The sequence below is a fragment of the Macaca nemestrina genome, chromosome 7 (genome assembly GCF_043159975.1).
Source record: "Macaca nemestrina isolate mMacNem1 chromosome 7, mMacNem.hap1, whole genome shotgun sequence".
NCBI classification, from domain to species: domain Eukaryota; kingdom Metazoa; phylum Chordata; class Mammalia; order Primates; family Cercopithecidae; genus Macaca; species Macaca nemestrina.
The window spans coordinates 38,327,374-38,340,036 of NC_092131.1; positions in this window are offsets into that span (position 1 = coordinate 38,327,374).

The window sequence follows — 12,663 nt, forward strand, 5'->3', positions numbered from 1 at the left end:
GGACTGTAGTATCCTGTGCTCTCCACAATTGGGCCCAAATGCTCTCCATCCCTCCACACACCCCACTCCAGCCTCCCCATACCACCTGCTGGTCTCTAACAAGCCATTCCTGTCACATCTCAGTCACAAACCAGGTGCCCATGCTGTTTCCTCAATCTTGAAGGCCTTCTCCACTTACCCTTCAGAATCTTCCCAAAGCTGCTGCTTCTACTTTTCTGTGGCACTTTGGTTGAGCCCCAAAGTGCCACAGAATAGTATTAAATTAAAAATTTTAAACATTTTAAATATGTATGTATGTATGTATGTATGTATTTATTTTGACGGAGTCTTGCTCTGTCGCTCAGGCTGGAGTGCAGTGGTGTGATCTGAGTTCACGGCAACCTCTACCTCCTGGGTTCAGGGGATTCTCCTGCCTCAGTCTCCTGAGTAGCTGGGATTACAGCTGGGATTAGCATCCATTTCCTTCTGCTTTGAATTGCCAGAATCAGGGTCAAGTCTCCTCCCTTTATAAATGCCGGCTCACCAGCCTTTCCTGTCTTCTCTTCCTCTCCCATCTGAAGTTCCATTGGCCTCCTCTGTTGAGCTGATGAAAAGCCCCTGTTACATTCTACACATAGCCCTTGCTCTTCTCACCCGCAAAATGGAATGGTGCTTCCTTGTCTGGGGTGAATATCATCTTTCTGTCATTGAAAAGATCTCACAAGATGAAGGTTAAAAATAATTTAGACTTAGACATTCTCAAGTGGGAGGGATCATAGATTTTTAAAAATAAAATTGTTTAAAATTTTTAAGTTTTTTTTTTTTTTTTTTTTAACAGCTTTCTCACACTGTAATCCCAGCATTTTGGGAAGCTGAGGCAGCGCGATCATTTGAGGCCAGGAGTTCAAGACCAGCCTGACCAACATGGCAAAACCTCATCTCTACTAAAAATACAAAAATTAGCCGGACATGGTGGTGCACGCCTGTAATCCCAGCTATGTGGGAGGCTAGTCAAAAGAATTGCTTGAACCTGGAAGGCAGAGGCTGCAATGAGCCAAGATTGCGCCACTGCACTCCACTCCAGCCTGTGCGACAGAGTGAGACTATGTCTCAAATAAATAAATTAATTAACAGCTTTATTGAGATATTCACATACCAGCAAGTTAGTTTAAATTTGTATATTTATTTTGTATAACTTTACAAATTGTACAAATTTGTACATGTACAATTGTACATTTAGAGTGAACAATTCAATGGTTTTTAGTATATTTACAGAGTTGTACAATATTTTAGAACATTTTCATGACCCTAAAAAAACTCCTATACCTATTAGCAGTCACTACCCATTTCCTCCCTCCCTACCACCTTCCCTGCCTCCCTCCCCAGGCAATCAACAATTTACTTTCTGTCTCTATAGATTTGCCTATTCTGAGCACTCCCTATAAATGGAATCATACAAATATGTGGCCTTTATAATTGATTTTTTGTTTCTTCCACCCAACATAATGAATTTTAAACCAGAGCTAATTTTTTATTTTCACTTTTTAATTCAGACCCTGCCTTACTCTAAAAGGACTTAAGATGGCTCTTTGAACTAATATTCCTGGGTCCTTCCAGATTTCCAGCATAAATCTTTTTTTTTTTTTTTTTTTTTTTGATGGAGTCTTGCTCTGTAGCCCAGGCTGGAGTGCAGTGGCGTGATCAGAGCTCACTGCAACCTCTGCCTCCTGGGTTCAGGGGATTCTCCTGTCTCAGTCTCCCGAGTAGCTGGGACTACAGGTGCGTGCCACCACGCCCAGCTAATTTTTGTATTTTTAGTAGAGACAGGGTTTCACCATGTTGCCAGGCTGGTCTCAAACTCCTGACCTGAGTGATCAGCCTGCTTCTGCCTCCCAAAGTGCTAGAATTACAGGCGTGAGCCACCACACCCGGCCAATTTCCAGCACAAATCTTAATACTCTGCTCTAAATCTAGGTGCTGGAAAATGGCATGGGGGTTAGATTAGTCCCATTTGGTGGTGAGTAGAATAGCCAGCCATCCCAGTTTGCCTGGGACTAAGGGGATTCCTGGCACGTGGGACTTCCAGTGCCAAAATTAGGACAGTCCTGGGCCAATCAGGATAAGGTAGTCATTCCTATGATAAGAGTCAGGAGGCATGGTACTCCTTTCATCTCCAAGGAATCTAACAAGGGGTGTGTGCCTTTACTGCTTGTAGGCAAAGGAGTTTGGCTCTCTGAAAGTGAGAGAAAAGGTTCAGAATAAGTACATGGAATCTCAGTTGCTATGGTTATTACATACAATAGTAGTAATGACAGCTACTATTTACAAAGCACCTACTGTGTGTCAGGTGCTTGGTAGGGACTTTATGTGTAACCTCAATGTTGGCAACAGTCCTCCAAGTTAATTATCATTAACACCATTTTACAAGCAAGGCTTAGGGAGATTTTTTTTTGACATATCAAAACCACATAGTATGTATGTTGCAAAACCAGAATTCATTCTTGTTTGTCTGTTCCAAAGGTCACACTTTTCCAAATAAACCATGTGGTTCCTCCCACCCCCAATAAAAATAGCAAATAAAGACTGAAATTGTCCTCATAGATCTCTTGCTTTTTAAAAAAGTGCTTTTTTTGCATATCAGCTAGTTTTTTTTACAACATCCCCATAAAATGAAGCGACATTATTGTTCCCAGTTTTACCTATAAGGAAGTTGAGGCACGGAAAGGTCACTAGCTTATCTGATCTCATATAGAAATTAGCATGAGTTTCATGTTTTGATTCAAGATTCCTCGGGCAGCCTTCAAAGCCCTGTGAAAGTAAACCCATTTGACCCCAGAGGAGGTGGAAGTATTCAGCCCACCCTCACCGCAGAATGTCAGAGTCCAAAATGGGTGGGTTGTACAGGGCTAGGCCAACAGGAATTGAGAAGCAACTTCCACTCCAGAGGAGGAATATCTGGGCTCAGGTGGTTATCTGAATTTGTGAGCCTGCACCATCACCAGGGGCAACCCTTCTTGGAGCTTGTCAGGAGCCTGTGAGAGCCAGGCTTGGTGACGCAATCCCTGCCGGCCACCGGTCGGAGGGTGCTTTGTAGAGGTCATAGTTCAGGGCTTAGATCTAGGCTATTCACAGCAGCAGCTATGATTCCCTATCCACTCCAACTCTGACCCTAGCCCTAGAAAATGTGCACTTGAGGCTGCCCAATTAGCAGGTACATATAAGAGGGCAACCTATCCCTTCCTGCTTTTCTGAAGCATGTCTTTGACAACATTCTTTCCCTGACACAGATCAGGTTAACTGGTAAAAGTGTTGGCCCCATTTTTCACACAAGGAAAAACTAAGGTAGAAAGGGAGCATCTACCTGCTATGTCCCCAGATGGTATTCCAGTGGAAGATGAATGAATACCAAATCCCCCCACCCCTGGTGCCAGCCAGCCTGATATTCTGCTGTTCCTCTTTGCCTTTTGCCCAAGGGCTGGGCAGTGACTCTGGGAGACAATCTGCAGGGAAGAAGGAAGGGACTGGGGATAGCCTAGGGCCTGAGGCCTTTCTAGACACAGCCAGCCCACAAACCTCTCCCATATACATGCACACACACACACACACTCACACTGCTCCTGGTTATTGGACTCTGTATTCCCTCCCTGATGGTTCCTTTTCATGTGATTTAATGGGGAGAAGATAGAGCTGTGAAGCTCTGGCAGATACACCTCAGAAGGTCTTGGCTCTAGGACTTGTTGGCTGGATCGATAGGGTCAGTCCCTCTTTTTTGCTGGCCAGGGAGCTTCAAAATCAGGGTATTTTGATACCTCCAAAATCAGGGTATTTTGAAGGTGCTGATGATGGACCCCAAGGTGCAGGTTTTCCCCCAGGCATGTCAATGAACCCCCTGAAAAAAGCTCCAATACATTAAGTATGTACTGTCTGCCAGACACTGCTAGTGGCTCCACGTATATGATCTCATTTAATCCCTGCAATAGCCTCTGAAATAGGTATTAATACTATTATCTTCATTTTGCATATGAGGAAACTGAGGTACATAAAGTTTAAAGATGAGGCCAAGGCCACAGTTACTAGTAGCATGTCCTGCTTCTTACGGAATACAGCTGTAATTTGCACTCTAAAAAGCAATGTGATTTTTAAAGGGAGACCAGAGCAGGTTACCTGCAGTGGTGTGCTGAAGAGTGCTCAAACTGTCAAGAATCAATTCTAAAATGTCCAAGATTTTCGTAAGCTAGCTGTTAAACACAGCCTTTGTTAAAAATTAAATTATGGCCAGGAGCAGTGGCTCACGCCTGTAATCCCAGCACTTTGGGAGGCCAAAGCAGGAGGATCACTTGAGCTCAGAAGTTTGAGACCAGCCTGGGCAACAGAGACCTCTTCTCTACAAAAAATACAAAAATTAGCCAGGTGTGGTGACAGGTGCCTATAATCCCAGCTACTCAGGAGGCTGAGGTGGGAGGATTACTGGAGCCCGGGAGGTCAGGACTAAAGTAAGCTGTGATTGTGCCACTACACTCCAGCCTAGGTGACAGAGCAAGACTCTGTCTCAAAAATAAATAAATAAATAATATATATGTAAAATTAAATTATAGTTGTTAAAGTAATACTCAAGTTACCACTTCCTAATTATTAGTTATTTTACTACATTATATATATTTTTTTACTTTTTCTGCCTCCCTCGTCTTTTTTTTTTTTTTTTTTTGAGACGGAGTCTCGCTGTGTCGCCCAGGCTGGAGTGCAGTGGCCGGATCTCCGCTCACTGCAAGCTTCGCCTCCCGGGTTCACGCCATTCTCCTGCCTCAGCCTCCCGAGTAGCTGGGACTACAGGCGCCTGCCACCTCGCCCGGCTAGTTTTTTGTATTTTTTAGTAGAGAGGGGGTTTCACCGTGTTAGCCAGGATGGTCTTGATCTCCTGACCTCGTGATCCGCCCGTCTCGGCCTCCCAAAGTGCTGGGATTACAGGCTTGAGCCACCGCGCCCGGCCTCCCTCGTCTTACATTATACTCTTATCTATGCTTTCAAGTTTATTTATGTCTCTTATATCTATATGGTGGAAGTACATCATATTATGCTACTTCTCTTCTCAACTCCACATTCAGTGACATCACATTGATAGTTTGAAATCAGATACAGTGGAAGTATTTACACCACAGAAATTACCAAATATAAATCAGCTCCCACCTATAGAACAAGTTGCTAAACATTTACAATTGAAATGTGAAACATTTACGTCTGGAAAACTGAAAGCTTCCAGCACGAGGGTCTGTAGCAGTAGTAGAGGAGGTGAACCCAGGGCTAGCTGAGCTCACCAGCAGAGCCAGCAGGGTGAGTGGGTGCAGGGCGCATGTGGAGTATCTCTAGGAGGCAGCCAGACCACGTAGTCTCCATTTTACAGGGAAGGTGAATCCTCAGACCAGGTGAGAAATGTTTGATGCCTCAAAAGTATGTCGGTTCCTGCCGGGCACAGTGGCTCATGCCTGTAATCCCAGCACTTTGGGAGGCCGAGGCGGGCGGATCACCTGAGTTCGGGAGTTCTAGACCAACCTGACCAATATGGAGAAACCCCGTCTCTGCTAAAAATACAAAATTAGCCGGGCATGGTAACACATGCCTATAATTCCAGCTACTCGGGAGGCTGAGGCAGGAGAATGGCTTGAACCTAGGAGGCGGAGGTTGCGGTGAGCTGGGATAGTGCCATTGCACTCCAGCGTGGGCAACAAAATAAAGATTCTTACTTTCCATATCCCCCAATAGAGTGTGTTCGCCAGTTACCAAGGGAGATGGAGGAACAGGAACCTGAGAGGAAGCCTGCCTGGAAGAAGGGGGCCGCTGGTCCTCAGTCCCTTGTGAATGCCTGGCCTCTAGTGGTGGGAGTAAGAATGCAGCCTCTGCCCTCCAACCTTAGGTCAAGACGCTGAAACCCTCTCCCTCCACAGAGTACAATCGTGGCATTTCCCAGCACAGAGCACAGGACAGCTGGGACAATCCTTGTGGGACAAATGGACGATGGACAGAAGCATCTGCTTCCAACAGGAGGGTCTCCACCATCCCCTTAGAACCTATGCCCCCTTTGGATAGTATTTTATGACACCCCCCATCCCACTACCATGAAATGAAAATCAGCATAATCTGCCTACACACATAATTGCAAAAAATAAATGCATGCATAGGTTCACCAAAAGACATGTACAAGAATGTTCACAGCATCATTATTCATAATGGCCAGACTCTAAAAACAACACAAATGGATATGGTGTGTCCACATGATGAAAACAAACAAACTTCTGCCAGGCGCGGTGGGCACAGTGGCTCACACCTGTAATCCCAGCATTCTGGGAGGCCAAGGCGGGCAGATCACTTGAGGTCAGGAGTTTGAGACCAGCCTGGTCAACATAGTGAAACCCCGTCTCTACCGAAAATTCAAAAATTAGCGGGGCGTGGTGGCGGGTGCCTGTAGTCCCAGATACTCGGGAGGCTGAGGCAGGAGAATCACTTGAACCTGGGAGGCGGAGGTGGCAGGGAGCTGAGATCGCACCACTGCACTCCAGCCTGGGAGACAGTGAGACTCTGTCTCAAAAAAAAAAAAAAAAGAAAGAAAACAAACAAACTTCCAATTCACACAACAACATGGATGAATCTCACAAATATGATTTTGGCTGAAAGAAACCAGACATGAAAAAAGCATGCACCGTATGATTCCATTATATCAAGTTCAAAGGTAGGCAAAATTAACTTCAGGTGTTAGAAGTAAGGAGAGTAGTTATCTAGAGGAGTTGTGACTGGGAGGCACCATGAGTTGGACTTCCAGGATACTGAGAGTGTTCTGGTTATGAAGGTATGTTTATTTTGCAAAAATTCATAGAGCTGTACTCTTAAGATTTGTTCACTTTTTTGAAGTATGTAGTTATTCAATAAAAAGTTTACTTAAAAAAAATCAATACAATGCCCTAACTATAATATAAAAAAGAAAAGGCCGCTTGCACCTAAAGTCAAGTCACAGCAATTACAAATGCAGACAGATGTAGGTGTGGGATTTTAGTGATGCAAATGCCTTCAACAGTGTCGCTGTTATGTTCTGAAATGTTCAGCTCTTGGTAAAATGCTGAAAAATAAAGCACATTTTTCCTGTAGTTGTATTATTATTATTATTATTTATTTTTATTTATTTATTTTTTTGAGATGGAGCCTCACTCTGTTGCCCAGGCTGCAATGCAGTGGCGCCATCTCGGCTCACTGCAACCTCTGCCTCCCGAGTTCAAGCGATTCTCCTGCCTCAGCCTCCCGAGTAGCTGGGATTACAGGTGCCCGCCACCACAACCGGCTAATTTTTGTATTTTTAGTAGAGACAGGGTTTTGCCATGTTAGCCAGGCTGGTCTCAAACTCCTGACCTCAAGTGATCTGCCTGCCTCAGCCTCCCAAAGGGCTGGGATTACAGGTGTGAGCCACCACACCCAGCTCCTGTAGTTGTATTCTGATCATTATAACAGGGTTTTCATTGTTGTTTGTTTGTTTTTCCTACAGAAACATCTAGTGGAAGGCATACAAGGGTCTATGACTTTGTATAGGCACACAGGATGGTTCTATGCTGTACAGGGCTATCTACTGCAGACTATGCCCCTTTGTCTGTGAAATGGGAGTGACAGCAGTACCTGCTTCATAAGGCTGTTGTGAAAATGAAATGAATTCACTTCAATAAAGTGCTCAGAACAGCAGTTGGCACACACGAGCACAAAATAAGCACTTGATATTATTTGTATCATCCTGGGCCCTACCCACTAAATGTCAATGGTGCCTTCATCGTCATAACACCAAAAACACTCCCACAGATGTCCAAACAGCCTCTAGGGTTGACACTGCCCATAAAAACCATGACTTTAAACCTACTGGATGAACTGTACTTACAGCAAGTAGCAGTGCCATTCATTCATTCATTCATTTGCTCACAAAGCAGTCTGTGCTGAGGACTGCTTTGTCCAGCTCCTGCCCTCAAGTTTCTGAGTGGGGAGATAAAGGTCTCCACAAGTAATGACAACACAATGCGACAGTGTTTACATAGCCCAGAGGCAGCAAATTGTCTCTGTCAGGTTCCAGCCCCCTGCAGAGGGGTTTGATCTACTTTGTGGTTTGCTTTCATTTATTATTATCATTTTTATTTATTTATTTTGAGACGGAGTCTCACTCTTTCACCCAGGCTGGAGTGCAGTGGCACGATATCAGCTCATTGCAACTTCTGCCTCCTGGGTTCAAGCGATTCTCCTGCCTCAACCTCCCAAGTAGCTGGGATTACAGGCACTCGCCACCATGCCCGGCTAATTTTTGTATTTTTAGTAGAGACGAGGTTTCACCATGTTGGCCAGACTGGTCTCAAACTCCTGACCTCAGGTGATCCACCTGCCTTGGCCTCCCAAAATGCTGGGATTACAGGCATGAGCCACTGTGCCTGACCATTGCTTTCATTTTTTATTTAGTTGCCAGTATTTGAAGATGAGAAGATTTCCTGCTTCTCTTGAAAAATCGATCACTTTGTAAACATCAGTCCTGCATGTGTATGGTCAGTAGAGCTGTCTTTGCCACAGCCCCCACCTGACCTTCATTTAGTTTTCCTACCAAGCCTTGGCAGACCTTGGGGCTTGGAGCCATCAAGAAGGTCTGTCTCCTGATAGCTACGGGAACTCAGGACAACTAAAAGCTTCCAGAAGGGGCAGAAGAGTCCCAAAGGCTCAGTGCAAGGCAGATAAAGTGGGAAGGGGCTTTCTGGGTGGAAGGAGTGGCATGTTCAAAGGTCCACGCTATAAGAGCAGTGGCATGCCCAAGGGCCATTCCCTCGTTCATGGAGACACTTGGCAGAGTCCTGAGGCCCACTACAGCAGGAGGCCAGGGGTGAGCTAAGAAAGAGGCCTGAGCTTTAAAGTTCCCAGGTCTGACACCAGCCTGCTCTCCTGCTCTGCACACTTGCTTGGCAGAGATACAAGTTCAAAATCAAAGTGAGTTCCAGGCCTGAGGTGCTGTGGGACAATGCTCACAGTCTCCTTGCCCCTGGGACAGCCCTAAGAGAGTGAGGGAAATAGCAGGAACAGCCTGGTCCTTAGGTCCCTGCAGGGCTGACTTAACGTGGTGTGAGTGAAGGGGCAGGAAAGGGCTCCCCTCACGTCTGAAACATATCATTAGGGATGTGCATCCCCTAGCTCGGTGCTTCTCAAACTTTTATGTGCACATGAATCACCTAGGGATCTTGTTAAAATGCGGTAGTTCTGAAGTGGAGCCTAAAAGTCTTCATTTCAAACAACCCACCAGGGATGCTGTGCTGTTTGTCCAAAGACCACACTTACACAGTCGCTGGAGCAGGGTTTCTCAAATGCAGCACTATTGTGTGGGATAAGCATTTGTATGGGCTGTCTTGTACCTTGTAGGACATTTAACAGCACCTTTGACCTCTACCCACAAGATGTCGGCAGCAGTCCCCTAGTAGTAACAAGAAAAAAAAGACTTTGGGCTGGGTGCGGCGGCTCACACCTGTAATCCCAGCACTTGGGAAGGCTGAGGCGGGTGGATCACTTGAGGCCAGGAGTTCGAGACCAGCCTGACCAACATGGTGAAACTCCATATGTACTAAAAAATATATGAAATTAGCAGGGCATGGTGGCACACACCTGTAATCCCAACTACTTGGGAGACTGAGGCAGGAGAATCACTTGAACCTGGAAGATGAAAGTTGCAGTGAGCTGAGATTGTGCCATTGCACTCCAGCCTGGGCAATAAGAGCGAAACTCCGTCTCAAAAAACAAAGAAAAAGAAAAGAAAAGATGACTTCAGACGTTGCCCTGCCCCGTCTCCCCTACCAGAGAAGCAAAACCCTCTGTTAAAATTTTAGAGGAACTCTTTTTTTAAAAATGTATACATAAGGTCTTCTGTAAGGCAGTGGTGTGATCACAGTCACTGCAATCTTGACATTCTGGGCTCAAGTGATCCTCCCACCTCAGCCTCCCAAGTAGCTGGGACTACAGGCACATGCCATCAAGCTCATCTAATTTTTAAATTTTTTGTAGAGACAAGGTCTTCCTATTTTGCCCAGTCTGGTCTTGAACTCCTGGGCTCAAGCGATCCTTCTGCCTCGACCTCCTAAAGTGCTGGGATTACAGGTGTGAGCTACTAAGCCCAGCCTGGAACTCTTAAAAAAAAAAAAAAATGCATATGGGCTTTTCTGCAATCTAGAGAGACTCCAAGACACTGAGACAGGGCTGACCATATACTTTGTAAAGCACATTACAAAATAAAGATGCAGTGACCTTATTCAAAGAGCAGGAAAAAGGTGTTGCTAAAGGTACTAGAAAACATAAAGCTTTTGCCTTAAAAATATTTTATTACGGCTGGGCATGGTGGCTCACACCTGCAATCCCAGCACTTTGGGAGGCCGAGGCGGGCAGATCACAAGGTCAGGAGATCGAGACCATCCTGGCTAACACAGTGAAACCCCGTCTCTACAAAAAAAAAAATACAAAAAATTAGCCAGGCGTGGTGGTGGGCACCTGTAGTCCCAGCTACTCAGGAGGCTGAGGCAGGAGAATGGCATGAACCCAGGAGGCAGAGGTTGCAGTGAGCCGAGATTGTGCCACTGCACTCCAGCCTGGGCGACAAAGTGAGACTCCATCCCCCCCCCCCAAAAAAAAATTTTTTTTATTACTTACAAACATAATGAGGTAATAGTGATACATGAGTAACAACATAAACTCACAAATGACAAAAGAGTACTTTGATGTCATATGTCATGTAATGCAATAAATGTTAATACTTTATTAATATTATAGTATCTTGACCAGATTATCCGGGCTCACTTTTCTGCAAGTTTATTTATCAGGTTATCAAAATTTACAATTTGAGCAACTTTATTTTCAATCAATATAACTAACACTGAAAGCAATGTTAGTTGCCATTGGCAAATCCAAGATCACAAATAATTTCTGATTATTGTGAGCAAATGTACTGCACAAAAATTACCTGGGCATTGGCCGGGCATGGTGGTTCACCCCTGTAATCCCAGCACTTTGGGAGGCCAAAGCAGGTGGATCACAAGGTCAGGAGTTCAACACCACCCTTACCAATATAGTGAAACCCCGTCTCTACTAAAAATACAAAAATTAGCCGTGCATGGTGGCGGGCCCCTGTAGTCCCAGGTACTCAGGAGGCTGAGGCAGAAGAATCGCTTGAACCTGGGAGGCAGAGGTTGTGGTGAGCTGAGATCTCTCCACTGCACTCCAGACTGGGCAACAAAGCAAGACTCCGTCTAAAAAAAAAAAAAATTAGCTGGGTGTTGTGGCAGGCACCTGTAATCTCAGCTATCCGGCAGGCTGAGGCAGGACAATCGCTTGAGCCTAGGAGGCAGAGGTTGCAGTGAGCGTGAGATCACGCCAAGGAGGCAGAGGTTGCAGTGAGCGTGAGATCACGCCACTGCACTCCAGCCTGGGTGACAGAGACTTGTTCTTACAAAACACAAAAAAAGCAAAAAACAAACCAAAAAAACCCCAAAACAAATAATTTCTGATTATTTAATTCTTAGGTTTTTTTTTGCCCAGCTAATTTTTGTATTTTTAGTAGAGACGGGGTTTTACCATGTTGACCAGGCTGGTCTTAAACACCTGACCTCAGGTGATTCACTGGGCTTGGCCTCCCAAAGTGCTGGGATTACAGGCATAAGCCACCATACCCCACCAAATTTTATTACATTTAGAGATGATGATTCTCATGGGACAATTTTTCCAAACAAATTTAATTCATACAAATCAGCTTCATGTAGATCTGAATTAATTTACTTTAATTACTATTTTTTATTTTAAAAATTAAAAAAATTATTTTGAGCTAATCTATGGAAGTGGCATAAATTTAGTTTTAAATGTAAGTTTACATGGCCGGGCGCAGTGGCTCACGCCTGTAATCCCAGCACTTTGGGAGGCCAAGGCAGGTGAACACTTGAGGTCAGCGGTTCAAGACCAGCCTGGCAAACATGGTGAAACCCCATCTCTACTAAAAATATAAAAAATATTAGCCAGGCGTGATGGCGGGCGCCTGTAATTCCAGCTATTTGAGAGGCTGAGGCAGGAGAATTGCTTGAACCCGAGAGGGAGAAGTCACAGTGAGCCAAGATCATGCCATTGCACTCCAGCCTGGGTGACAGAGTGAGATTCTGTCTCAAAAAATAATGAATAAATAAATATAAATGAAAGTTTATACAATGGCGTGTTTTGTTTTTTTTTTTTTTTTTTGTAGACAGAATCTTGTGCTATCACCTAGGCTGGAGTGCAATGGCACGATCTTGGCTCACTGCGACCTCTGCCTCCCTGCTTCAAGTGATTCTTTTGCCTTAGCCTCCCGAGTAGCTGGGATTACAGGCGCCTGCCATCACACTCAGCTAATTGTTGTATTTTGCGTAGAGACGGGGGTTTCGCCATGTTGGCCAGGCTGGTCTCAAACTCCTGACCTCAGGTGATTGCCCACCTCAGCCTCCCAAAGCGCTGGGACTACAGGCGTGAGCCACTGTACCCAGCCCCACAATGGCCTTTTCATATTTCCTCTGACATATCCCATAATTTGTGGAGGTCACACAGCAAACTAAAAGTGGCTTCATCTTTTGTGTATAATTTAAAACACCTACTATGCATTCTTTCATTGTATCTTCAATTATAAGA